Source organism: Xenopus tropicalis, chromosome 3 (assembly GCF_000004195.4).
Source record: "Xenopus tropicalis strain Nigerian chromosome 3, UCB_Xtro_10.0, whole genome shotgun sequence".
In the NCBI taxonomy this organism is placed as follows: domain Eukaryota; kingdom Metazoa; phylum Chordata; class Amphibia; order Anura; family Pipidae; genus Xenopus; species Xenopus tropicalis.
Window position 1 is genome coordinate 109,249,658 of NC_030679.2, and position 27,931 is coordinate 109,277,588.

At 37.9% G+C, this 27,931-nt stretch overlaps 1 long non-coding RNA gene and 1 other non-coding gene across 2 annotated transcripts in view; both read left to right on the plus strand.

The window, feature by feature from the left end:
- Positions 1-196: 196 nt before the first annotated feature.
- The window catches only part of LOC116409777, a 41,130-nt gene continuing 13,395 nt past the window's right edge, over positions 197-27,931 (plus strand). Inside the window, exons 1-6 of the long non-coding RNA XR_004222053.1 lie at positions 197-374; positions 10,209-10,407; positions 15,130-15,164; positions 16,759-16,817; positions 18,626-18,928; positions 20,509-20,628. This is a non-coding gene — a long non-coding RNA (uncharacterized LOC116409777). The remainder of the gene's footprint in view (positions 375-10,208; positions 10,408-15,129; positions 15,165-16,758; positions 16,818-18,625; positions 18,929-20,508; positions 20,629-27,931) is intronic.
- On the plus strand, positions 10,252-10,327 carry mir9-3 (microRNA mir-9-3). The gene has a single exon (NR_049635.1). It is a non-coding gene; the product is annotated as a microRNA mir-9-3 (primary transcript).

Below are 27,931 nucleotides of genomic sequence, written 5' to 3' on the forward strand. Positions count from 1 at the left end.
ATTTTAGGAGCAGGAGCTGCAGGCAGAGTAAAGGGCTTTTATAGGTGACGTATGAACTACGTGGGCAGCTTTTTACCCAAATGCCACATCTTATAGGCTTTTCCTACTGAAGTGACATCTGCTTGCAGATTTCATCCCCCCTCATTCTCCAAAGCAGTCTCTTTTGGTCTGGAGACGTCCTTATAGCTCCAGAGAGCTTTCCAGCCATCCTACAGGAAAGCCATAGACTGGCAGCCAAAAGTGGAGTGGGCTGCGGATGGGTTGGGCGGGGGGCACAAAGTGTCTGAGGGACAACACATTTTCCCAAACTTTCCCTTTTCGGGATATGGTATACTGGAGGGAAAACTGTCGCACTGGAGCTGGACACTCTCAAGGTAAGCCTATTTTATTCGTTTTTCTTTTTACCTAAATGCCTAAAAACGACAAGTGGTATAATTTCTCTACTTAATAATTAATATGTATTATTGTGTATATTGCTAGCTGTGGTATTTAGCTTAGTACTTTCACCCAGCACCTGTCCGGAGGCTGGAAGGCAGCACACAGGCAGCACACAGGCAGCACATAGGCGTGGGCAGGTACATATCTAAACAAATACGTCTGCTGCTAAAAGGGTTGTGGCCAAGGTAGAATTGGCGATTAAACAGGCGAAAACGTGGCAAAATCCGGTATTTTTTATACTATAAATGGTGTCTATAAGATAAGCATTGGCAGAAAATAGGTGTCTTTCTTTTATTGCTTGTCCACACACCCAGTGATTGTGTTTGTATTATAAGCTCCTTTGAACTCCATAGTTAGCAAATAAATGGAGCTGGGCTCGCAGGCTTGGTGCTGTGTGTCAGCCCATTCAGGCTTGGCTTGGCAATAAGCTCTCTCCATAGGAACACAATAGGGCCCCAGTGTGACTGCAACAAAGAATGTACAAGTAGTTAAATTGCAGGACACGTCTACTGCCTGGGTGCTTGAGTCCCATACAAAAAGACACGGGAGAAAGGAGAGCACTTTTCTTTGGGCTGGTGAGAAAATACTTAGGCTAAAAGTCTGCTTGGCGTCTTTATTTCACCGGCAATGGAGCAGATATAATTCAATAGGAAACTCGGAGATTTTTTAATGAAAGGATGGCCAGACTGGCTGCAAAGTGAGTCTCTTGTGAATCAATTAATTATTAGGACAAATAAACTTTGAAGTGGGACCATTAGAAATCAAGATTATACAAAAAATAGAAATAAAAAACTATGTTTATACATGTTCCCAAATATATAAAAAAAGAAAATGATTTAGATAGATTGATTGATAGATAGGCAGATAGATGATAGATTATATGATATCTCATGTAACGGAAACAATATACATATATTGTTTTATATTTTTTCCTCAGTTTTTAATATTCTAGAGAATAAAATGCATGGCAATATTAATATTTAATTTTCTTTGTACTGTGTATTTTCCTATTTTATCATTGTGTAGTCCTCCATAACTAAAATAGATAATTTGCACAAAATACAGCAGCGTGCACATATAACTGTGTGTGTGTGTGTATATATATATATATATATATATATATATTTTTTTTTTTTACATTATATATCTATAGGTACACCCACGCTCGAATACACGGTTACACACACCCACGCTCGCCCACTCTTACACACACACCTATGTCTATAAATAGATACAATTGCAGAGAGGCGCCTTTGCAGTACATTCCTTGAATTGTACAACTGAATCAGGGGTATTTTGGTAAGACAAAGATGCAGATAGATATGTATGGCTTTTTTTGCATTGAGCGGATATATAGATACAGATATTATATACAATTTATTTACCAGGAGTAAATGACACATAAATACAATATTATATGGAAGTGAAAATGTTTACATATAAAACGCATATATTTTAACAAGAAGTGATTCATAGTTGACAAATAGATAGATAGATGATAGATAGATGATAGATAGATGATAGATAGATAGATAGATGATAGATGATAGATAGAGAGATTCATTGATAATAGGACTAAACCACAGAACATAATAGAAACTGAGTTACAATGAAAAATAAAATAGATTGGATTCGTGTTATAAAATACTGGTAGATAGTGCACAAATAGATAAATATAAAGACAAATAGCTAGATAGGAATAGATAAATGATAGATAGATTATATAGAAAACAGGTGTATGCAGTAGAGCAAAATTACATTATTACATTTACAAATCAATAAGGATAATAGATAATAGAAGGACAATAGATAGAACGATCGACCGATGGATAGAAAGATAGATAGATACGATGGATAGATGATAGATAGATGATAGATAGATAGATAGATAGATAGATAGAGATAGATTATAGATAGATAGATAGATGATAGATAAGATGGATAGATAGAGTCGATACATTTGTGATTGACAGGTGATAATGATAGGTAGATGACTGACAATAGATATGCATATATAAAGATAACATATAGACTATACATAGGTGATTTTTATAGTGGTAAATATAGACAGATTGTTACATGAAGTATCTGATCCAAATTTACAATTACAGATGAATTGATCGATGACACAGCTAGCCATACAACAGAAAACTAGGTACATAAAATTGAATAGGAAATATAAATAAATGGTAAGACTGACAGGCAGGCAAAGTGATACAAGATCGGCTAGCCTATCAGCCTGTCCCAGGGCTTGGCCCTTTGTTCAGCACAGAGCCTGGTGGTACTGATGGGGTCAGGCCCGGGGGATGAGGGAACATATTGGCCAGTGCTGGAGATACACACAAGGGAGATTCCTGCGGTGCTGTCTGGTTGCTAGGGCCGGTCCCGGGAGGGTTAATGGGATTGTCCCTGACCTTGGCCTGCTGTGTGTCTGGGTGCAGTTTGATGGATCGCGGTAGCCTGTGTGACAAGTTCAGCGGCAGCAGCAGCCCGTAGCTCCCCTGCTGTCAGTGCCGGCCTCTAGAGCCTGACAAGCGGATTGAGTGGCCTGGCGGCCCGCAGCAGATCAGCCCCGGCACAGGGGGATTCCTTTCTGTGGGGAACAATCATCAAAGAAACTTCCAAATTGCTCTGCATTCCTTTGGCCGGATCCCCTGAGGCACGGCCCTTCTATAGCCTAATGGTATAATGGGATCATTCAGAGGTGCCATGTATGGGCCCATTACAGAACTAACAGGATAGCACTCAGTCTGTGTGCCTTGTTAATCTCACCCCCCGCCTCAGCTTCAGCATTTGGATAGCGTCTCGGATAGTGAATGGGATGAGGCAAGGGAAGGAATAACACTGACACAATGGCTGGGTGTGTAAGCCTGGGCCGGGGTACATTCTGTAGGGTGTATGGGTGCCAGCTATGCCATTGTCTTTCCATTTACTCACACAGGGGCCCCACATAAGGTTAGGCTGATATAGCCTCTAGTATGATGCCCTGGTGTAACATATGACTGAAGCTCAAGTACTAAGCACATATATGCACTAATTAGGCAAGGCATATTGTGATCATGAAGCTGACTGCTTTAACCCCCACAGCTGGGTACATGGGTGATGTTGGCAATTGTAGGCCATAGGCTGTAGGCACCTACACATCATGTGGTGCAGAAGTGCAGGTGTGTGTGATGTTCAAACAATTCACACACACACACACACACACACACACACACACACACACACACACGGAATGGGAAGAGAAAAGACCACGTGACTGTGAGAGAAAGGCTACTGGAGAATGCAGCATTGTGGGCATTTAATTGAGATACCTTCAGAGTGTTAATTAAAGACTATAAGGCAAGTGCAGAAAACGATTCCAGTTGGTGGAGCCCGCATCCACCCTCCTCTCTCCCAGTCTCTCCACCCACCCCCCTTTCCCCTCGTCCCTCCCCAGTTGGTTCCCTCCACCTCTGCTCCGCCAATGGTAGGAGTGCGGGAGCTGCTGCTGCGGTGACGTCACTGCGGACTGTGGCAGCTCCCACTGGCAGCTCCGGGAATAGAGTCAGAGGCTGGGAGCGCTAAGGCTCAGCCAGGTGTCATGCTTGGGAGCTGCAGCCACCGTGCCTTGGGAAGCCATCACCCCCCCACACACTGCCTTAAATGGGGACCCAGCGTGTCCGCAGCACTCCTCTGCTCGCCACTTTCCTCCGCTGCTTCCTGCTGCTGCTCCTTATGCCTCCGGTCCATGCCTGCTATGGAGATGCACGTTGCCTGTAAGTGTTCGCTCTTTGTGGGATCCAGCACTGCCTGAGCCTGTACAGCAGTGAGACCGTTGGGAGGGAGAGAGATCATGGCCCCCATAGGAACAATGGCACCTGCTCGTTCTAGCTATAGGCCAGGGCTAGCGTAGCCTGAAAGGGAACTTGCCTGAGCACGTTTGCCTCAACCTGAAGGATTATTGTTGCTGGATTTACATTGTGATGGGCACATGTCACCGGAACGTGATGGAATCTGCTCTGTGCCGCCCTGGCCAACTGGCCCGTATGGAGCTTGCCAAGGCCAGTGCCACTCACCCCTGCTCCTGTCTCTTCCAGCTAAGTCTCTACCTGAAGCAGAGAGAGCTCAGTGTGGGTGTGAGGCCTCCCCATTGCTGCTGCTGCTGCCCACTGTATTGTCCTGGGGGGTAGAGCACAACCAAGGCTTGTACCACCGGGAGGGGAGGGGGCTAGCCATGCTATCCACTTATTCTCTCTGAAATTGGCATCAGCACTGAATAATTAACACACAACGTGTACTCATTTTCATACTCTGATTAGCCGGGGAGGTGGGGGTGGATTGGCACGAAAAAACTGCTTTACTTTATGATACTTTGTACATAACTTGCACCATTCTCTTTTATAATAATATCATTATTCTTATTAGCAACATCATTTCATATTCGGCAGGACATATACATTTGATTATCAGCATCATTAATACGGTTATTAGTTACTTTTAACAATATACATTTTTAATAGGGCAAATTTAAAAAAGTCTTATTATTGGCATAATTAATAACATCAACATATTCTCACTAAGGCGAAGAAGTCTTATTATTGGCTTACTTAATACATCTTTATTAAACAACTAATTCTATTCGCATGAAATCATAAAATATCTGCACTATCAGTGACACAACTCAAGTGCCACTTAAATACCAAGGTTTAGAATTCCAGCAAGTACAATAAACTGCACATATATTATGAGGTGTGTGAACCTGGCCATGCACCCTCCCAGGCACATCATTTTTAATTCACATTTAAGAGCAACATCTCCAGAGCTCCACTATATTGGAGCTATATTTATCAAGCTGGAGCAATTCTAAATGAAATATTTTTTCATCACCCTCAGTGTGATGTTATTATTTGATAAATATGGAACACGAATTTGAACCCCCCCAGACTTATAAAGCCCCTTTGTATTTACTGTACTACAGTAGCATAATCTACGGTCACTAAGTGCATCCTGTGTGTTTGACTAGCACTTAGGATTTAAACACTGATCAATGCAATCTTAGATTAAAAGAAAGACTAACCCAGTGCTGAAAGGATGATTTGGCCTAGGGGGTCTCATTGCAATAAAAAGTGGGAAGAGATATAGTACACATGATTTTATCTATTTGTATCTATTTTTTGATGCGTAGTGCTCACTGTATTTCTGTGGAATTGTACGTAACTATTGCCTGGCATAACACCGTAGGCCTTTCTGACATTTAAAAGTTTGAACAGGAGATGCCCTCAGCACCCTTACATATTTATAACATGTTTGGGCGAGGATTTTGTATTGATCCCTTGTCTTTAGAGGTGCAACGAGATTTCCATGTGTTTGCCCCACTTATTATAGAGGGAAAAGAGTTCTCAGCAGGTCTTCATTGAAGGAGGACTGAAAAATGACCCCACCAGGTCAGATCTTATAGTAGAAGCAGGGTCCCTGCTAGTTCATTTCTAATGAGAGGCAGAAGGGAGATGTGCATATTAGCCCCTAGCTGTTAGTGTGAGATTATGTCTATCCTTATTGAACAAGAATAGGGCTTGACAGATCCTAACGGATAGAGTGACACCATGAGACTTTCATACCCTATAAGTGCCCTGCATAATGAACCTAATACTGGCAGCTTTGAGGCTGAATGTGCCCATATACCTAACAATGGAGTATACATGAATACTTCTACTACTAATAACCATATTTATAATATTGATATCATCACCCATTTTGTTTGATAGACAAGTTTTACCACCATTGTTTTAGTCTAGACTATTTCACTTTCTGTTTATTCTAATTGGCAGTGTTCTAAATTTAATAGTGGAATGCATATGGCACCACGACAAAAAGTTGTCATAAAAAAGACATAATTAAGTCAGGCACTTGAGACAAAAAAAAGAAAAGGTTACTATGGGCTGGCTATAAATAGTTGGACCCAATTAAAACATGGTGACGTCACGCCGTGGAGGGAGAATGGCGCTTCCCTATCGCTATTAGGCGTCATTAGTGGCTGTGTGACTCTCAGCTCCTGCTCCAGCGCTGATTAGAATTCCAGGGTGCAATCAGGATGATTATAGAGTCATTTTGGCCCAGCAAATGGATGGCTTCTTTGTTCACAGCACATAGAAAAGCATAAAGGAGATCTGGTTGTCCCGGCAAATGCTTGAGTATAAAACATGGGTAATGTTTTCTGGAAAATGCAAAGGGGAATTAATGAAATACTAGTACATCTAACATTCATGCAACATGCAACTGTGTTTGCAACAGATCGTCCCCCTATTACTGTGCTGCAGGCAAAGCTAGCTTGCTAATATAATGGTACACACACACGCTGATCCCACAGACTGTAGCAAGCGCACTGCTGCGGCGTCCTGCAATCAGCCCTCATATAGGCCTTCCACTGTAACACGCTGTGTACTCTCATCATTTAGATCTCATGTACTTGGGTAGTCTCTGGCCACATACCGGCAGGGCTATGGCTTAACACTATTATCAGGGAGTGCAATGGGAGAGCGCATCCCTAGCGCCGAAAGCCAAGTTCCAGGACCTTGGTCAGCTCCACTGTAAATCCGGTTTATGTGTACAGAGCAGTGACTGGGCGGAAAGCCTGGAACCACAGCACATTTAGCGGCCTGGAGACAGTCTTCTTTATGAATTTGCAAGTGTCAGAGAATTAAGGTTTATTGGGGTTTTATTCCTAAAACAGGTTTCTTTTTAATTGTGCCATTTTGTTTGAGTAGTTTGAATAGATGAATATGCAGTTTGTATTGACAAAGACAATCATTTGTAGATCGGGGATTATAGTGATACACGCAGTGGTATTGTAGATAGTGGTGCTTATAAAAACTATTAGTCTAAAGTGGGGCCCTCTGTGTTTCTGCATTGCATCGTGATGCCGGAGTGCTGCTGCACATTACTGCACACTGCTGGCTACAGCTGGGCTCCTGGCGCTCTTTATTTCAACTCTTAAACGGAATTGAATTGGACATTAATTAAAGTCTTTCTTTCTTTTTTTTTCATTGTTCTTGTTTATGTAAAATGTCTTTAATATTACTCTCTCTCTTTATCCTACTCTATCTTCTTCTGAAGTCCTGGACTCTGTAAGCTCCTCCCTTATTCTCTCGAACGGACTACTCCCCCATAGCCTACTTTCACTCTTGCTCAATTACTTTTTCTCTTTTTGTTAATCCCTCTTTCGTCTCTATCATCGTTCACTCAAACCCATCTTTTCTCTCTCATTCTATCCCCTACTTCTTATTTCCTACATTTTCTCCTTTTGTATCCTTCATATAATTAAATCACTTGCCCTCTACTTTCTTTCTTTCTTTGAAGCCCTTTACCCTCTCTCTTACTCACTCACTGGGTGAAACTCTCTAACTCTCTAACTCAAAAACCTCCTACTCTTTCTCTCACAACTCCATCTCTATCTCCCTTCTTATTCTTTCATTTAGTCAATCCTCTTTCTCTCTGTCCCCCAAATCGCCCCCCTTGCTCTCTCTGACACTCAGTTCCTCTTCCCAACCACCTATTCTCTCTCCATTCAATCCCTCCCTCTCTCTTCACTCTCTCTCTGCTTACCCCCACAATCACTTACTCACTGTTTTCCACATTTTATATTTCCATTTTCTTAATACAGCAATATGCGGGCCAGCACCGAAATACTTATATTTAACACACTTTAGTATTGGTGAGAAAAAAAATATCATATAAAAATACTGCAAACCCTAATCCAGTTCTAGATAAAATACACCTAAAGGCTATACTTAGTATATCGACTGAAGATGTGGAAAAAATGTCTGTCCACAAAAGATAAAATATTTCCTGGGCACGTAATTAGCAGACTTGACCCCTTCAGTGGAAGCCATGTCACTTTTAAGCAACTTATGAAATTTTCTCTCTCTTTACACGGAATGATTTTTATTGTTTTTGTTTATATATATACGTAGATACACCTATTCGTTAGATCCATGCATCTTTGATTTGAAACGACGAACATAGTATTATAGGTGGCAGACAAATAAACATTGTACCCTTTTATTTTGGCAACAATAACCAATTAAACTGCATACAATTTGTTCACAAAAGGGTTTATATTTTATAGGTTTTAAGTCCTCTGAATTTTTAATGGAGTTTTATTAATGATTTTTCATGCTAAGCAAACCTGTCTTGTTGCTTAATATCCAAATAATTCATACCTGTTGTTATCCCTTTTATTAATTTGCACATTTCAGACCATTAATAGTTCTTCGAAAAATATTTTAATTATTCGTATATATATATATATATATATATATATATATATGTATAAAAGAACAATCCTAGCATTTTTCTTCCATTTTAATCAGTTACTATATAACGTCAACCTCCCACCCTCCCACTACCTTCTGTCTGCCTTTAGAAATACATTCTCGACAATTAAAGTAATTTTCTTAAATATCTACATTATCATTTATTATGCACAAGTTTATTAATCGTTTCCTATAATAACTTCCTTCAGCCCTGACACGAAGATTTTTTCTGTAGCTGCCCAGTTAAGTTTTTTTCTTGTCTCTGTGACAGTATATGATATCTTAATAAATGTTGTTTTTTTATCATTTATATTCGAAATGTTTAAACCTGGACTACTTGTTTTCTGTCTTTTTTATTTTTTAATTTTCTACCATTTTTTCTGCCCCATCTTATGCTGAAGGGCTATTCCCTTTTTTGGGGCATAATTGTGATTTTTTTTAATAGTTTATGTTATTTTAGTGTTTTATTGTCAGATATAAATTTTATTGGTAATGTTATTTTTTCATATTACATTTTCCCCCAGTATGGTTTCATGTCAATAGACAGGCTGCGACTGAAAAATTTAGTTTTTATTGCGAGCAATGAGATGTGATTTTGGATTCAACATTGGTTGTTAAACTACACATTTGCTATACCTTGGTACGTTGTTATCAATATTTGAGCTTCTAATTGAGGCGAAAAGATGTTCCTGTGATTTCTTGCTGGGGTAAATGCTTTTGGATTCTCCTTACAGTGCAATATAATTATCTCCTATGTAATGAGTCACCTGTTTTTGAGACAAAAAGCAAAAAAACATTTTTTAATAAAAAGTCATTAAAGAATTACATAGGAAACCCCCAAGAAGCGATGGATGTGATACGTGATAAAACGATAAAGTGATAAAGGGATAAATATTACACCCAAAAAGTTTTTGTTAATATTTTGCGCAACATTAAAACACTGAAATCTGATACAGGAAGGATTAGGTTACATTTGCTAAATTATGAACTTTATTGTCTCTTTTTCCTTTGGTCCCTAATAACGTTTAAATGTATGGTTTCAAAGTATATGATTATATGTTAGAGAACCCATTCTTGGTAAACGACTGTTTCATAATTAATGTCATTGTTTTTCAGCAAAGGGGCAATATCATATTGTCAGTATTATAAGATGGGTCATTTAGGCAAAAGAGCGGGAAACTGTTGGCGTTTAAATACCGGTACCCTCATTGGCTGGCTCTGTGGTGACGTCACTTTCTCATAGGTCATATTAAAAGAGAGAGACGTTGGTTAAAGAGACAGAACTCTTAGTTCCTGACTATTATAAATCTTACCTTGTGTCCATGCCCTCGGGCAGACAGACAGACAAGATGGAGCTCTGAGCACATGGTTTTTGGGCGACAAGTCAATGCAAATAGATATTACATGACCTCATAGGGCCATCAATTTGAATGTTATTATTGTACTTATCTGTGTTTTTTGCTTTTTTGGTGGCAGATGGAAGATTTGTGTGGACCCTGAAGGCCAGGATGGGGAGTTTGTTTCTATCTTTGGTTATCTAGCTGTATGAGTGTAAATAAGCCGTCATAAAGCTAGATAACCGAAAGTAGGAATCACTTCCAAGGCGTCACCTTAGCCGCAGCCATGCAGGGAGAATGCCAGCCTGACACCCCACTGCCAATCAGCTTCATTCCAGGTAACATTTCTTCAGCTCCTCTTTCACCTTATTATTGTCATTCTAATAACTGTATTAGCAAGCGTTAATGAGCCCAAGTGTCGAACTCTGCATTATATGTTCGTTTTCAGGGAGCAATTAGGATCAATGGGTATTTTAAAGGGACACTAGCTAGAGACTTGCATATTTGCAATTTCAGTTTTGAGTGGACTAGAGATGGGCAAGAAGACATAGTAGGTTGAATTAAAAATAAAAGGACGTCTCTGTCATATCATTTAAAATGTTTCTGTATTCTAAAACCATAACTGATTGTGTGCCAAGCGCCAAATGCACTGCTATAAAGCTAAGTGGTTCGTATATAATTACTGAGCAGGCCAAACCTCTATATTCTGCGCTCCAGAACCCCAAAATGACTGAAGGTTCCAATTCTCTAAGTGGTTCCTTGTTGACTCCGGGCACCCCCACCCCAAGAGAATGTACCAAATACTAGGGTGCATCACATTGGGGGCTCAGCCTTTCTAAGGCCTCGTTTGTAAGATCGTATCCTGCTTCCCAACTGTCGGCGCCCCCTAAAGGGAAAGTTGTGCTTAAGGCTATTATCTTTTCCACTAAGTGTGGAGATTGCCTTGCACTACCGGATGGAAAGGGAAAGTGATTGCGTGATTAGGAAAAATCTGACAATAACGAGCATCTCTTTTTTAATTAATTGTGTGGCACATGAGCCGCAAATTCTTCCTGATGTATTCTTTCCTCACTCTCACAGATGTGAAGCTGATGCATATTATTCGTATACAATACTTATTCCCGCACACAATGGAAAAATACTACATTTAGAAATCTGCATTCTGTTTCCATGGCAACCAATAACACCCGCGCCCCTAGTTCCTTCTGCCATATTTATCTGCCATTTCTAGCTAAGCTTTGCTTTTGTTTGGCACCAGTGTTCTCCCAGTCCCTCTTCTTCAGTTCCACCCACCTCTGCCTCACAGTGCTACACACACACATACACACACTCACATATACACACACACACACACACACACACATACACTCACATACACTCACATACTCACACATACACTCACACACTCACACATACACTCACAGACACACACACTCACACACACACATACACTCACAGACACACACACTCACACATACACTCACAGACACACACTCACACATCACACATATGTATTCCTATAAGCTCACAAGTACTTACAAAGGTAGAACATACCCTCAAATATATACTTATTAAGAGCACAAATTCATATACCCCCATATGCACATATATATCTGCACTCTCACATAGACAAACACTCTCACATGCAAGCTTTTATTATATATAAGCGCTGGATAGACGCATCTGCTGTATCTATTGGGTGGTGTGTCATACTCTGTAATAAAGCCAAGAATAGCGGCTACAAAGAAGACCAAACTTATAACTAACATCTGACTGCGCCCTCTAATGGCAGGGCAGAAGCATTAAACTAGTTTAGTGTTTTTCCGAAGTCCCGGCCACTACATATCATTTATGGAGAAATCAGGTGCTCCCCAATCCCCAACATTCAGACTCCTGAATGTTGCCTTTGAAACCTTGGGCTCTCGCCGCCCTAAAATATCTCATCGTGGAAAATGTGTAGCGCCCCCCCCCAATCTGACTGACAATTGACTGTTGCTTAGATTTAACCCTGCAAAAGGAAGAATTCACAAGTTCTTAGTAATTTTGCATAAAATATATACTCAAACAAACAAAATCAACTACAGAATACTCTGGGTTCTCATAGCAGTGCAAAATATCACTTTTCACAACTAGGTACACTTTGGGCTGGAGCGCCACCTACAGTGCAGTAATATTAGGGCTGCCTCCAGTGGCTAGTTGTAGGTATTTCCGAACCAAATGCACTTCCGTAGCCGGTCTGATCCCATTGTATTGGCCGGTTTTGTATGGGGATCTAAGGAATGGGAGCGTGAGGGCAATGTGCTTGAGCACCCGGGCGCTGGAGGTCTCTATAGAGATGTCCTGTTTTCCATAAACTTAGTTGTTTTTAATGGTTGCTTGAAGTGGGGTCGCCTCATTCACTTCCAGGCTGAGCTCAGCAATTGAAACTCTGGAGATGAAAAAGAGTACAACTTCTTCAGTGCTGGGACCTTGGGCCAGGCTAATTGGTTTTCATTCAAGGGGACAGTGGCTTTGTGAAAGGCCCAAACACGTTTTCCCACGCCATGTCCAGCACTTGAACTAAAAAAAAAAAAAGAAAAAAATAGGGCAAGAACTAGGAGGATATTCAAAGCTGTATCCTCCTTATTGGTCTCAGGTCTTTATCATTTAGCCAGGGACTGTAATGTTTGACATACTGTCTCTTAGTTATAGATGAAAGAGAAGAAATTAAGCATTAATAATCAAAAGTGCAAGCAGAAAATTATAGGTGCTTAGAATAAACACAAAAATGGAATAAACATTTATTTAGAAAAGCTTGGCCTTTTTACAGTCTTTCTTTTATGTATTTTCTACCATATCTGAAGTAAATATAATATCTACCAATCTCTTTCCCATCTCTGTATTATTTATTTATTTAATTTCTGCATGTGAAATCTGCCATCAGATCTATCATTCTATTTCATGGCCATTAAACAAGTAGAAAAATGGGTGAGGCTTCCATGTTCCTATGAAAATTCCCCCAAGGCCAGTAAAAATAGCCTTTTTCATCAGACAAGGCTGTTAAGATTCTATAAATCTGGTGCTTATGTTTAGCAGTCTGTATTTGAATGTTGCACCCACATTCATTGAATAGAACCAAAGATAAGACGTTAGCCTGCAAAATCCAGTGATGACATATCTGCAGACAGGTATTTAATACATTTTTCTCACCTTGCCTTTTTTTTAACAGACTTGCAGACAGGTGAGCTTGCACGTTATGCCTCCTTTTCCTGCTCTCACAAGTATTATTGAATCTGTGACAAGTTATTAATGAAGATTGCAATTCTAAGTGATAATTAATGCTTGGTTATGAATAAAAATATTCTGTGTTATTCAATGCAGTATTGCAAATGCTAAAGTATAGGCAAGACATTTAAAAAATTATTGAAGAGTATATCAAATTCTACTCTTGCCACTCATCAAAGAATTAAAGACCCAAGATGATGCTGGTACTGAGACACAACCTTTGATTTGATGTATCGAAACCATAGAATAAGTTCTTAAACTTACTTCATGCCCGGGTGATTTTTACTTGTTTTCAGCCCTCAAACAAGGAGTAGGAACTTTTTGTGTGATTCTGATGGCATTGCTGATGATACATTCAGATCTGTATTACTATGTTCAGGGCAGTTGATAGAAAATGTCTGGGTTTATAGGGTTCAGAATATCCCAGATTTATTTTCTTGTGCTTTGCCATGAGAGGTGCAGTCATTGTAGGGCAGTCAGGCAAGGCAATGCTACAATGACTGCATCTCTCATCCTGCTTCCTACAGCTGGCATACAAGCACCCTGGCACTACCTTTTGTTAATCATGTACCCAATAAAATAAGCAGTTGGCACCATGATCATTTTCAGTGCTAGAAATGCTGTCACCTAGAAACAATGTATGTTAAGCATTTCACTAGTAATTAGAAGTATGTTGAATTGATGCTGTATAAGAATGTTTTATAAATACATGTATAATAATAATAAATGCAAATGTATAGCTCTATCCTTCTGAGAAACAGTATTATATATCTTAAAAAGGTATGTAGGTCTTATTCTGATAGCCCTGGGTGCAAGTGCACTAAAGGATACAAGAGTGCGGGAGGGGGTGCCTATGTCCCTTCCTCTGCTCGCCCCCTTTGAATATAACATGGCCTATTGCAGGTTGCACTAAATTCAATGAGCAGTCTGCAGGTCTCTGTGCTGCAGGTCTCTGTAGCACAGAGTCCTGCAGTTAGTTGCACAAATTCCCATATGCAGTGGAAAAGTGCAGAAAAATGGCTGATTGCAGCTTTATTTTGCACCTTGGATTAGATTGGGCAGTGTAAATGCCTTTAGTATACTGATTATCCCCATAGCATGGGTTAAGATGCTACCTTGACTCAAAGGCCCATTGGAGCTCTTCAGGCTGTAAGTTGTCCTACAGTGAGTTTGTATTGCTCCCTGTGTCAGCTCCATTAGTTTCTACATATGCCATCACCATTGTATATTAGCTGGCTCAGTTATGTATTGAATAATAAGCGTAGTACAGTACATGATATTAGACTAAGCGGACTCTCCAAAGCTCTGAACCTGAGTAAGGGCCAGATTTCCCCTGAGGGGGCCCATAGGCTGGCATCCTACACTGCCCCCCCACAACCCCATCATCCCATGGGATTGTGCGCATGTGCATCCTATGTTCCTGCATCCAGAGCACTGGGCAGCGCGTAGAATCAACATTTCCTGTGTCCATGGTCCCTAGTGCTCCGGATGTAAGGAACCTTCAGGTGGGGCATGCAACCTATTAATTTGTGCCGCCCCAGGCCCAGGCCTTTGTGGCCTCGCCACAAATCCGGGCCTGAATACTCTCCAAAAATGGTTTATTTTTCATCAGTGCTGGATGGTCTTCATAGCAAAATATTGTTTTTTAAGTTACTTTTAATTCATCAAAAGCTATGTGGCTTTCCCTAAATACAGCTGATATTTATCTTATTTTATTCTGTCTATGTTCTGTTTAGGTACCTTCTTAAGATAGCACTCTCTGTCTTCTACTAAATATTTTATTTTCTTTCCCAAAGGAAAAATGCCCTGGTGATAAATACTCTGAAAAATGGTAAGTGCAATTCCAAGCATGCTATTAATATTATTTAATAATGTTAATAAAATAGGAGCTATGTCTACCCCCTGCATATTTGTGTTGTAGAGTAGCACTTTCCTAAAATGAACTGTAATATATAAAAGGGTTCTGTATAAAACACATAGCACACTACTGGTAAAATGTATTCATAAAAAAATAAATTTCTTTATTAAAGCTAGACTCTATAAAAATTATTGGGACTGGGTGAATAACCTTGATTTGGAGGCATATAGGCTAAACTATCAAATGGTTTCATAACCCCATAGCAACCAATCAGTAGGTAGCATCTAATTGGTTCCTTTGGGTTCCTAGACCTCCTGCATATTATGCAAATGTTATTTACATTACCCTAAAAGGGATGCATTATAAACAGAAGTGCTACATAGAAATCAACTTGACAACTATATTTTTACATTTAGCACCTACATTTAAAATCAGATCATTAAGGGGTAATGTAATAAAAGGCACAATGCTTCTCCAGATCTACTGATGCATACAACCAATCAGATATTTGCTTTCAGACAAGGGACTAGTAAATGGTCCTGAATAATTGGTTGATATGTCTTACTACACCTGGTTCAAACTTTGTCATTTTTATTAAAATTTTAAAAACCTGGTTTCTCAAATATGCATGTTTGGTGTCATCAACCAGCCCAGAATTAGATACAGTCACACTTATTGCACAAGCTGGATAAGTGCAAATTGACCATCCTTGTGTATGGTCAAATTACAATATATCTGACTGATAGTCTCTAAATAGGTACATTGCCAGTTCTTAAGATCCTACAAAAGGGTCAGTATGACCGTCATAAAAAAAATAAATAAATAAATAACACATCTTGTTGGACTCTGGTTATTAATTACATTCCTTTACTCAAATATTGAGCTAGTGTTTTATGTGCATCTTATCCATAGGTGGCGGTGCTGTTGTATTGCTGTCGGTTGAAGGATAATGACAGAAAACAAAATATTTTTATTAATTAATGATACTTTCCTTTCCTCATTTTAAGAGATTATCCAATGCTGAAAGGTATTTTGAGCCATTTTTAGTTGTATTGCTTCATAACAAAGCTATACACAATATAGTAGTAGCAGCAGCATGGTGATGGGGTGCCATGCTACAAGATGCCCCTTATAAATAATCTATAGCAAATATCTTCTGTCTCATACATTTGCAGGGATAATAATAACTTTGCGGGTTATGTGAGGAAAGGTGCAAAGTTTGCTTCAGATCTAATGACCATTTGAAGCTGATTATCCGCTCATCTGTTTAAAAGCAAATGTCTTATTGGTTGCTGTAGGTTACGGTACCTGGGCAAAATGTGTGCATTTTATTACATTTGAGGAGTGGATATCCCATTTGCATTTTGAAGTTGTGTTTTTTTTACTCTTTCTAATTTAACAATTAAAATGAATGTTATTTTACTATGTGCTCTTTGCAATCAGTAAATCTTATTAAGGGGAATGAATGTATATTACACATAAAAACTACCCATCTTGTTTGGTATAATTTTCATATATACAAAACATAAACATCTTAAAAAAATATATTCTCGTTTATCTTTTACAGCTGCACACAGAAGAAAAGGAGTTAAAATGTCACAGCAGGAGAATTCAAAATGGCCTCCGGTAAGCCAGAGAGACATTCCTCTTTCTGTTTTTTAGGTTTGTGTTGTTACTAAATGCAGTATGTTAAGGAGGGAAAACAGATATACCAATGCAGCCTCCCCTCTCTCTGTCACAGCTGTGGTGCTACTTATGTAAGGAATTAACTCAGTGTTCATGATTTGCACACAGGGATTTATAGGGAACTGCAAGGGATTTATCTCTGTTTTGAATACAGTTCCATCTTTGCATGGTTAGAGCATTTCCCTCTGTAAGTGAAGGGCACAGCCATAACTCACTAAAATCAAAGCCCTGGATGTGTTTGAATGATTCTGTTCTTACGAGTAAGACCAAACACATCAGTCCTTTGGAACATAACACTTGGCTAATGTCTGCCACCTGTTATGTGCTGGTAAATATATCCGATTGGGCCCATTCATTTCTTGGAAGCAATGAAATTTATGAAAAGCTTTAAAAATATAAAAAGAAAGCAGGAAAATATCTTTCATTTTATTCTATTACACAGAGGGAAAAAAAACCCTGTTTCTTGAAAATTCAAGTTCCAAGAAACTGAACTTCATGTTGTAGCAAGCCTTTTCTCAGGAACCCAGTGCTTTTTAACCATGCCATAACAGCCATTTTAATAGTATTCTGATGGGATAGGTGAATAACCAAAAAGGAGTATATTGAATGTGTAGTGTGTTTATGTCCATTATAACAAAGAATGGATCTTTGTGAAATAAAGGCGAGCAGATCGAAAAACAAAATCTTAGATACACAATTGGTGCAATCTGCTGTGCCACACACAACAAACAATGGACAGAACCTTCTTTCCCACACTGCTTGCAGAGCGTGAGAGTGATTTATAAGGAGCGCCAGCCTCTTCTTAATGAGAAGCAGCAATTGGCCAAGTCTTTAGAAGCTGGCGAATGAATATGCATGCTTCCAATCTGCATGTGTTAAACCTCATCTTAATAACAATAGCGTCCAATTGCATGCTGGGCGTTTCCATAATCAGGCCTCTCTCTGGCATAGCTATAATCAGAATTTCTTTGTTACACATATGCACTGCTAAATATGTGACTACAGAATTAATCTCGCTGTTGGCACATTCGATGCGGGCCGATGTAGGCTTGAAGGGGTTAAATATTTGTACAGTTATAGGGAAGCAAACATTTTTATTCTTTTTTTTCGCTTACTTTTGTAAGAGTATATTGTATCTAGTTACAGAGCAAGTGCAAAGAGATATTACAGAAAAAACTGCTTTAAATTTAATTCACAAGAAAGCCCTGGGAAATAAGAAGGAAAATCAGCGTGTTGCTATTTGGCAGCTCAAGTTTAGACGATTTTATGCTACCATATTCCAAGCCATTAAGACATAAGAATTATTTTCCAGGCATATTAAAATAGTGGCTTATTCTGAAAACGTTTGGCAAATTTAAATTTAGATCTGAGTAAATCTGTTAAGGTTCACCTTGGTATAGTAATTCCTTGTTCTTTTTTTAAAATAAATTATTTTGTGAGGTACATATTCATTTGTAAGTGGGAATTTGGAATATACCATTTAGGATTATCTATTTTAGTATTATTTCATGAATTATTTTTTAGGGTCAACTATATTTTTATTTAAATCTGTTTCTTGTAAATTTGTATATCAAAAGCTTGAAAAAGTGTTGATCTTCTTCTGTACTATTTACATTACTTTCCAGGTCCTATTCAAAGTATTTACTGGGAGAAACCACTTTATTGGTGGCAGAGAAGGGGTTAGACTTGCTTGGCATCTGTTAAGGTTGAACACATCCAGAACTGCTTTCACTTTATCTCCCTCACAGTGAATAAGACAGCAGACTGAATCCCCATCCCTGTGTGGGTTATGCAATTCCGCAAATAGGAAGCAGAAGAAACATTAGTATCAACAGCTTGTTAATTTGACCGTGCGTATGAGAAGCTCATCACCATGTGGTACTCTCGCTGATCAAGAGAATATACGAATATGACGAGGCCTAATTGAGACGAAAATTTTGGCCCAAATGACATCAGTTTCTGGATTCACCACAAGGAAGATACTGCTTTGTACTTGGAGGCCATTTTGATGGAATCAAATGAACATTTTAAGATGGCCGCTTGGGCATGAGGTAGGTTGAATTTTTCTCTTTAATCTCTGGCTCCTTTTCCCTCCCACCTAGTCGATCGTCATCTTATCGTACTAATTAACAAAGAAAGTGGGACAATAAATGAAACTGGCATGACCCATTTATGTCTGCCTGAACCCTTTTCAAGCGGAAAATCTGCCCTTGATATTAATTGAATTAACATACTTTCTAATTTAATGTTCTTTTCTGTACGCTGGCAGATTTGCATTATTTTGCTGGATTTCTACAGAAAAAAATAAAATATATGATGTAGACAGAAAGAAATACAGTTTAAAAAAAATTTTTTTTTTTTTTAGTCGATTGAGGACAAAATGTTTGTGTAGCATAGCAACTGAAGGGAAATTCAATTCTATAGTTTGTTAAAGAATAAAAAAATATAGTAAAATAGATAGGTTTATTAATTTTATATTTATAGTGTTAATCACTTCATGTAATAATTACATATAATAAATATATGAAAATATGTACATTCTTAACTGAATGTTTCTTTGGGAACTGGGCTACGTAGAATTGCTGAATTGTATGTTTCGCATGATATCTAACTGGTAGCTATATAAAATGCATGTGGATATGAACATGTGGTATAATTTATGGTTTTTTTTTTGCTATAGAAACTAAATGAGTACACTGTGCCAGTAGCTTTTGTTCATTTTTATTTTCTGTTGGCATACATTATGAGAATCTATTAAAATGTTAAGGTGCATTATATTCCAGTAAAGCAAAATATACAAAGGTTTTATAATTATTAATGTATGCTAAACAAATGATCCATGATATATTCAATTTGCTGCTGTGTTTAATTATGCACCATCTGTCAATCTGCTGTTTGCTTTTTTTATGTACAAATTCACCTATATATCCTATGGCATGGATGTCAAACTTGCAAACTTCCTCAATGGTGGTGAAGTGCAGCTCTCAGTGCTGAGAACATTCCAGGAGCTCCGGCTGCCAAGACAGGGAAGGTGGCACATTTGGCTTGCCTGGTTTTCACTGAATACTCATCTAACATTAGTGGAAGCCTCTGGGCCTCACTACTTGGTATTTGTAACTTACCCTTTGGGTCAAATAGGTTACATTTGAACTGTTTGGTTCTGTGTAGAGAAGCTGTGTACTGTATGTACTTGTGTAACTCCCTGAGTGGGGGGGCAATTAGGAAATGATGGCACCTTACCAACCTGTGGCCAGTGTATTCCTGTACAGGCAAACATTTGGCCTTCCTGCAGTTGCTGGTCTTCAGTCTTCAGCCATTGACTAAAAAGCTTTACATATTTTAAGAATTCAGTGAAATATAGAAACACCTCACTAAATATGTTCTTTCTTCATTAAAACTTTAATTCCATTAAATCATAAGTATAAGCAAGTTTCTGCAATCTGATTTCTATAACATGGGCTTAAGAAAATGCCATAAAGCAGTTTTATAGTTAATGATAGATTGAATTCCCATTTCTTTGTTTCCTTGTACAACTGTGAGTGATGTCCTTGCATACGGCACAATAAACAAAAACTCTTTTCTGTGTAGAGAATTTTCTCATTTCTCACTGTGAATTATCCTTTTTCCTAAGGTTAAAAGAAGATCAAGGGATCACAAGACTTCATCACAATCTCCTCTGACTGCTGGGAGATGTTCAGTACATGTGCAGCCTTTATTTGTGCAACTCAAGCATGAAAATTACATCTCCCAGGTATCTAGCCCTTTAAATAACATGCATTTTTACCTTTTTGCCAAAGGCATAAAGTACATGTTGTGTTCATTCAAGCTGTCACTGTGTCCTTATGTACTCAGTGCACAGTTATCACCCTCTTACACATCAGTGCCAACATGTGCATGCTCTTTTCAGTTATGGTTTATGCATGCCCCTACTAAGACTTTAGTATATCAGTTAATTGATATGTTCAGTAATGGAAACATCTACATTGGATGCAACCTTACCCTAATCAACAGGACATTTTTTAATACTAATTACTAAGTGAGGAAGGACTGAATAATTATAGATGCTCATTGTAAGAGTAAGGAAAATTTAAATGTGTGTAGATAGATAGATAGACGGATAACCAGACACCTAAATAGCCAAGGTGCACAATATTGATATAAAAATGAGTTTTTAAATGCAAAAGATCTTCTTGAAGAAAATATATACACAACATATACACCATATTTATTTTATGCTTATAATGTATTCTTTGTCTTGGAATATCTAAAATGTGTGTATCTGCATTGAGCAGAAAAGATTTAAAATGAATCTTATATATAATCAGATTGGAATTGATGAAGGTGCTCTCTACTGTTATATGTTGCTATAGGCACAAACTGAGGCTTAAACCCATATGCATATTCCCTGCATTGTAGGGCAAAGATCCCCAAAGTGCTAATCTTTTGCAGTCTTGCTTAGTGCTTACTTTTGTATGACATTGCAGTTGTCAGCACATAAAAAATAGAATTTTTCTTTTCTAAAGCAGGGACAGGAAATCATTGGCATTATATCCATTGTTAATCTAAAACTCCCAGGATCCCATAGGCCACTCTGCTGGGGGGGGGGGTGAATACTTGGAGTAGTAGTTCTAGTCCAGCTGATAGGCTAAATGCTACAGTTATTTCAATTAATATAATGGTCCAAGTGCACTTCTTTACATTTACCTACTGCCTCGCTCTCAGTATTACAGCAGAAACTCCTAATTATGCTTAAAATATCCAAAGATGGGAGCCCTTTTGGTATATCTACTGTAACTAGATGATTGTCAGACTTAAGAGTGGCACATGCATAAATATTGTGTACAAGGGCTAATCCTTTTAGATACTAATGTGAAATATGGTTATGTGACCACATACATTCAGTACATCAGGTAATCATTCACCGAATCACTACTGCGATTACTGTGTCTGATTGGCCAAATTTTTCTGGTGAGGGGGGTGGGGTGCCACAATTGTGCCAATCAGCATAAAATTTAGGGTCTAAATTAACTGCAAAAGTGACAATTTAATATGTCCTTTGCACTTTCATTTATCTTTTTCTGTCCAAGTGACACGTGATGTTGTGGGCCCAGGGCGATTGTTCGCTGCCTTACCTTAAAACCAGCCATGAAAACATCATTTGATACAATACATTTTTATTGTATTTTTGTGGTGCTCTCTAGGTATGTTTATACCTTGGGGTTATTCTAATATGTATATATTACACTATTGTTATTTAGGTGCAACATCTGCTTTGGATCGCACAGTAGCTCAGATCCACCCAGAGCAGTGTTTTTGTGGTGTTTGCAGATGACATTATGGGGTGGGGGTAATGCTTTATTTAGTGGTGAGTTGGTGTATATGGAACCCCAAGGAACAATTTTCTGCCATGAACACCATTATCTAGACATTTCCAGAGATTTTGGGTACATGCTCCCCTTTATAGTCTAACATTTGGTTAGATGCCCTCTTAGTTCATAAGAAGGTAATAGGATTATATAAAAATTCAAGGAGGACAGCAAATAAAAATTCACCCCAAATTTAAAACTGGCACTAATGCTTCTCTACATCCTTTCACACATTTGATCTAAAGTGGGGGGCAAGTTATCAATTTTTCTTGATTAAACCTTATCTGGGAATTTTTTTTAGGTCATTTATTTTTTTGACTGCTAGCATATTTACAAAAAAAAGTTGAATCACAGTAATTTGCAATAAAAACCACAAAAAAAAAAATCACAGAAATCACAGTGTTACATTCATTTTTAAATATGCAACTTTTTAACAAAACTTGAATTATAAAATAGCTTGGATATTAAAAATACACCTCCCATTGACTTTTATTGAAGCTTGCTAGGTTTTAGGTACAACATTTTGTCATTTGAATTTTTGAGATTTTTTTTGATGAGATGTAGAGCATTTTAGGACACAGCATATGTGGGAAAGGTATATTTCAGATTTTGGCTTAGTTTTAGATGTAGTATCTTTATCTTATTTGTAAAATTGGTGATTGCTGCTCATGAACCTGTTTGAGATAAAAATGGGATTCATTTATTATAAATTAAGAAGGATCTCTCCTTTGTGTCTGAGTAGCAAGAATCTATAAGAACATAAAAATAAAGAATATAATCTTATACCTATAGGGATATTATAAGAAGATGTCGTTGTATTGCTATATATCTTATGGTTCTCCAGTAAAAAACATATTTTTCTTTTAAATGACAAGGGAATAATGTAGAATTTAGATGAAAAAAGTTCTAGACAGATAAACAGCCTAGGGACAGTGGTACATCAGCCATGTTGCTTGGCAACATCAACAATATGACCTCTACAAATGCAATATCGAGTCACTTTACATTGTCTTTTGACATTTATTTCTTGGCTTTAGAAATGTGTGATAGCATTAGGCAGCAAATATGCAATATAAACACATTTACTAATGTGAATAATCAGTAGTTGGTATTTAAGGAGTTGTCAGAAAGGACAATGCAAGAACACATTAATATGCATAAAGGATTTACCCTGTTGTAGTGTTGCTTGCCTATTGGGTCAGGGAGAATAGTGAGGTGCAATGAGATACTATTTTTTAAAGACACACCTCAAAATGAAACATAATTATTAATGAAATAGACAGAGAAGCAGTGGTACGGCACAGAGGGGTGGGTGTGTCTTTTTTAACCAAGGTGGCATAATCTGCATGGGTATAAACTGTACATTCATCTGTTTATTTTCATTTGCCTGCCTATAATAATATGTGTAAATATATTTGCTTGCCCATATAAATCTCTATATATGTTTTCCTACAGTAATCTCTGTTATAAACCATTGATTACTTGCAGTAACCCATAGTCTGTTTTTGTGTATTTGTTTTTGCTTGCCATAAATAATCTGTGTATTTGCCTAAATTGCCTACAATAATCTGCTACTTCCCTTCCCTTCTCAACAATTGTCTGTTGCAGTATCTTTTGTTTGCCTGCAATAATCTGGGCTATCTACCTTTGCATTCCTGCAATAATCTGTTATTTTTTTCCTGCCATAATCTGTATTGTTTGCCTGATTACTGGTTTACCTCCTTTCCAGAGCTGATGCTGTTCATGTAATGCCTCATCTAGGTTATGAATATATTTTTTATTTGCAGTAGCTGTACAGTTTTTTGCCCCTCTAGTGCTTGTCAACCCAACGCCATGTGCTAACATTAGATGTTGTTAGGCCACAAAGTTGTTCTCTTTGTAATTAACAGAGGATACACAAGATACAGCATATGTGCAGGTTTAGGGACTCTGCTTCCAAGTTTGACAATTATCTGTAACTCAGAATTTACTGAGGAAGTGTGCATAACAAATACAAATGGGACTAGTGTGTTTTGGCTTCCTTTGTTGGATGTGAGAGTTCGCCCTTACATTAAAGTGGGAGTGAGAAAGAGAATCATTTAGAAAGTTTTAAAAGAAAATGGAACCAGCAATCTCCTTGTGTATTTGAGTCATTTTTTAATCCCAAAAAGTTAAGTGGTTAATATGCACTTTATAGTAGGGATGTGCGGAATCCAAGATTCTGCCTTTTTCAGCAGGATTCAAATTTGGCCGAATCAATGTGCCTGGCTGAACTGAATCACGTGACTTTTTGTCACATAAACATGGTGTGCGTATATTCCTTTATCACTTCAGTGGCCTTATTTGCATATGCAAATTAGGATTCTGTTTTGGTATTTGGCCAAATCTTTCACTAAGGATTTGGGGTTTGGGTGAATCTCAAAATAGTGGATTCGGTGCTTTCCTACTTTATAGCCTACAGCACAAATAGCCATACTTAAAGCCATACCTAAAGATGCTGGTGGTTGAAGTTATTGAGGCTATGATATTCCATGCAGCCTATGTCCTAGTGCTGATGTAAATGTACAGAGAGCAATGTATTCCCTGTATCATATTACTGTGTACAACTTGTTTTTAGTAGTTTAGTAGTCTTTTTTTCACATAGTTTCACTTAATCTGCTAGGTGACCATACCTCGAATAGTGTGTCATACACCATAAAACTATGGATGTGGTAGTTTTCCATACTCTTTGCTCATTGTAATAGCTAATTTTCCTTTTGTATAAGCCAGTGGTAGCATATGTAGGGCAAGGGATTTCTAGGAATTCACCTAGCGCAAATTCTGCCTTTCAACAACACACTACCCAATTTGACAATATTTTTTATAGAGCCTGGCATTTATCCATAATTATTTGGCTGCAATAATTTAATATCGTAATGAAAATGAGGACTGAGAATGAAGTTATGGAAACTACACATAGTCTAACAGCTGAATGTACTAATTTTTAAGGCCATATTTGTTGTGCAGTGGAAAAATAATTTATTTATATTATAGCTATATAGATATACAATAATGCAGATGTAATCTTTCAGTTACAAAACAATATACATAGCTGTTTCTGATAAATTAGTACTTATTTAAGTATATTAAAGTTTATGGACTATTTTATCCCGATAAATCCCCATGTCCAGTTAAAAACTGCACCATGGTCTTTTTATGCACTTGTGAATCACAGACAAGCAAGTGGTCACCAAACTGGTAAAATCCTACTTTTATAATACATAGACACACCATCCCATAGTAATAAGTTAACATATCGTGCACTTGGTTGCACATAGTACTTTCTAGTAAGGAAATTCTTCTTCACTTTGTAAAACATTTGTTTTACACAGTTGCTGGAAAACAGCCCATTTTAAATATGAGAGTCAAGAAATGTAACTTTGTACACATATATTATTAGCTATTATTATAAATATAAGGGCAACTAAGGTTTTTAAAATGAAATCCAATGTTAAAGATGTTTTATTTTTATATGAATTGCAAGCTTCAGATATGTAAAGCTGCCCATTAAATCTGTGGCCTTTTGTGCTGTAGCAACTGGGTCGACTGCTGTTGATTGCAGAACAGGATGGCAGTGTGTTCATTTCAGAACAATTATACAGCCACCATTGTTAGCACACAATTGGTTTTACTGTCTCTTTGCTGTTGGCCTTTTGTTTCCACAAAGCTTACTAATTTATTGCCACCATAAACACATAATACATTGCATTCTCCCAATAAAAACACACGTTGTAACACCATAATTAGTGCAAACTCACAGAACTGCTGGTCTGCGCACTTGTCGTTTGTTTTTCTAGCCAGCACCAAATCTCTGTATAAAAAGAAAGGGGAAACAATGGCTGGTTTTATAAGCGGTGACATTAGCCCACAGGACAAGGTTTGAGTAAATGTTTTTATATCCAGTTCTTTCTTCCCCCTCCTCCTATATTCCCCCTGACGGCTGCTTTCTGGGGCAGCTGCAGAGTCTGTTAGTAAACACGTTCCAGGCCTTACATTTGTAATTCAGGTTTCCTCCTCTCCTTCCCCTTTTCTCTATGATAGCACAATGACAGCATTGTTAAGGGGGATTTGAATGAGGGGTCTCTGGGCATGTTCCCAGCATTGTCAGAAGGGGTGGGAAAAAATTTGCCCAGTCGGGAGAACCAGACCAGACAGATGCCTAAATTAGCGACAAAGCCTCTTTCAGTGTCCCCGTAGACAAGGCTGGCTTGTTTGTGTGTGTGTATGTGTGAATGCGGAGCTAGCTTTATCGTTGGTTGCATGTCTGCCCATGTTAATTAGTTTCTTGCATGCATGTCTGATAGAATGGCAATGAATATTTTGTCCCTGCAAACGTTGGGAGCTCATGTGATGGGAATGGGGGGAAGGGATCCTGAGGAGGCTGAATGTAGCAGAAAGGATTCAGTAAAATAATAAATCTGTGTATTAAATTGGAAAGAATGGGAATCCCTACAAATGATACCTTAATGGAAATTGCACCCTTATTTCAATTCTCTCTTATTATGGCACGTGTAATTTCTGTCAGTCGCTGCTTATGCCTAATCAGTTGCATGCATAAAAACCACGCACACACACACACACACATATATATATAGATATAAAGTATATATCGTGCAGATCACATGCTCCTACTAAATTGCAGTATGTTAAGATTGAGATAATATGAAGATCTTGCAGATATGTTATTGCAATTAATAATACATTATATTGGATTTTTTCATTTAGACTAAATAGAATAGAATAAATCTTAATGTATTCTTTCCCAATCTTTATCATAATTTAGCCATTTAGTCATTATCATTGCTCAGAGATATACTAGATGATTTCCATTACTTGTAGTAACCTGCCAGTTTATCTAATAGTAGTTTACATTTTTAAAAACATGGCTCCTTTCTATAAAATACAATATAAAATAATAGCTTAGCTATTTGCATCTTAATCTTCCTACAAAAGTACATTTGAAATTTCCCATATTGAGTATCAGCAAGTGTTTATATATTTGACAAAAGAAGGGTTAATGTTTAATAGTCTGCACCCACTCATACTTAAAAAAAGTTTTGTGAGCATGCTGATATATATTACTGTCTCTTTAAGGGACATAAGCATAGGATGAAACCTATTAAAAGTAATAATGTGTAGCAATGTTTAACTGAGTAGTTGTAGGGATTAATACAATGGAGATCACAGCGATTTAATTCCGTATGAATGATATCGGAAGACTGCAAGGGACCTTGGACAGCACTAGAAGCCCAAAATACAACACCAATCAAAACGTCTTTTGTTGTTTACATTTTTAACTCTGGTTTTAAACTAATTTTAAAGTAGTGATCTCTGCAGTTTTACTAAGAAAAATACACAGAACCACTGGCAGTCTATTTTGACTAGATTATATTGATAGCATGCAGCTTGTGGCACACCAGAGATTTGTAAGAGAACAGGGATTTTTTAGCTTTTTAGTGATGTTTGATGGCTGCTTGTCCATGTGTGCTATAAGGAATGCACTTATCACTGACTCTAAAGGAAAAAAAAGGAAAGTGTTTAGATCACCTTGGGTTTTCTCTGAGCTGATTCCACTGTCAAGATAGTCCTAAATGGTTGCACATATATCGCTAAGTAATTATATCATGATCATTTCTAGCTGGGCGACATATTGTTCTCATTAACTTTCAC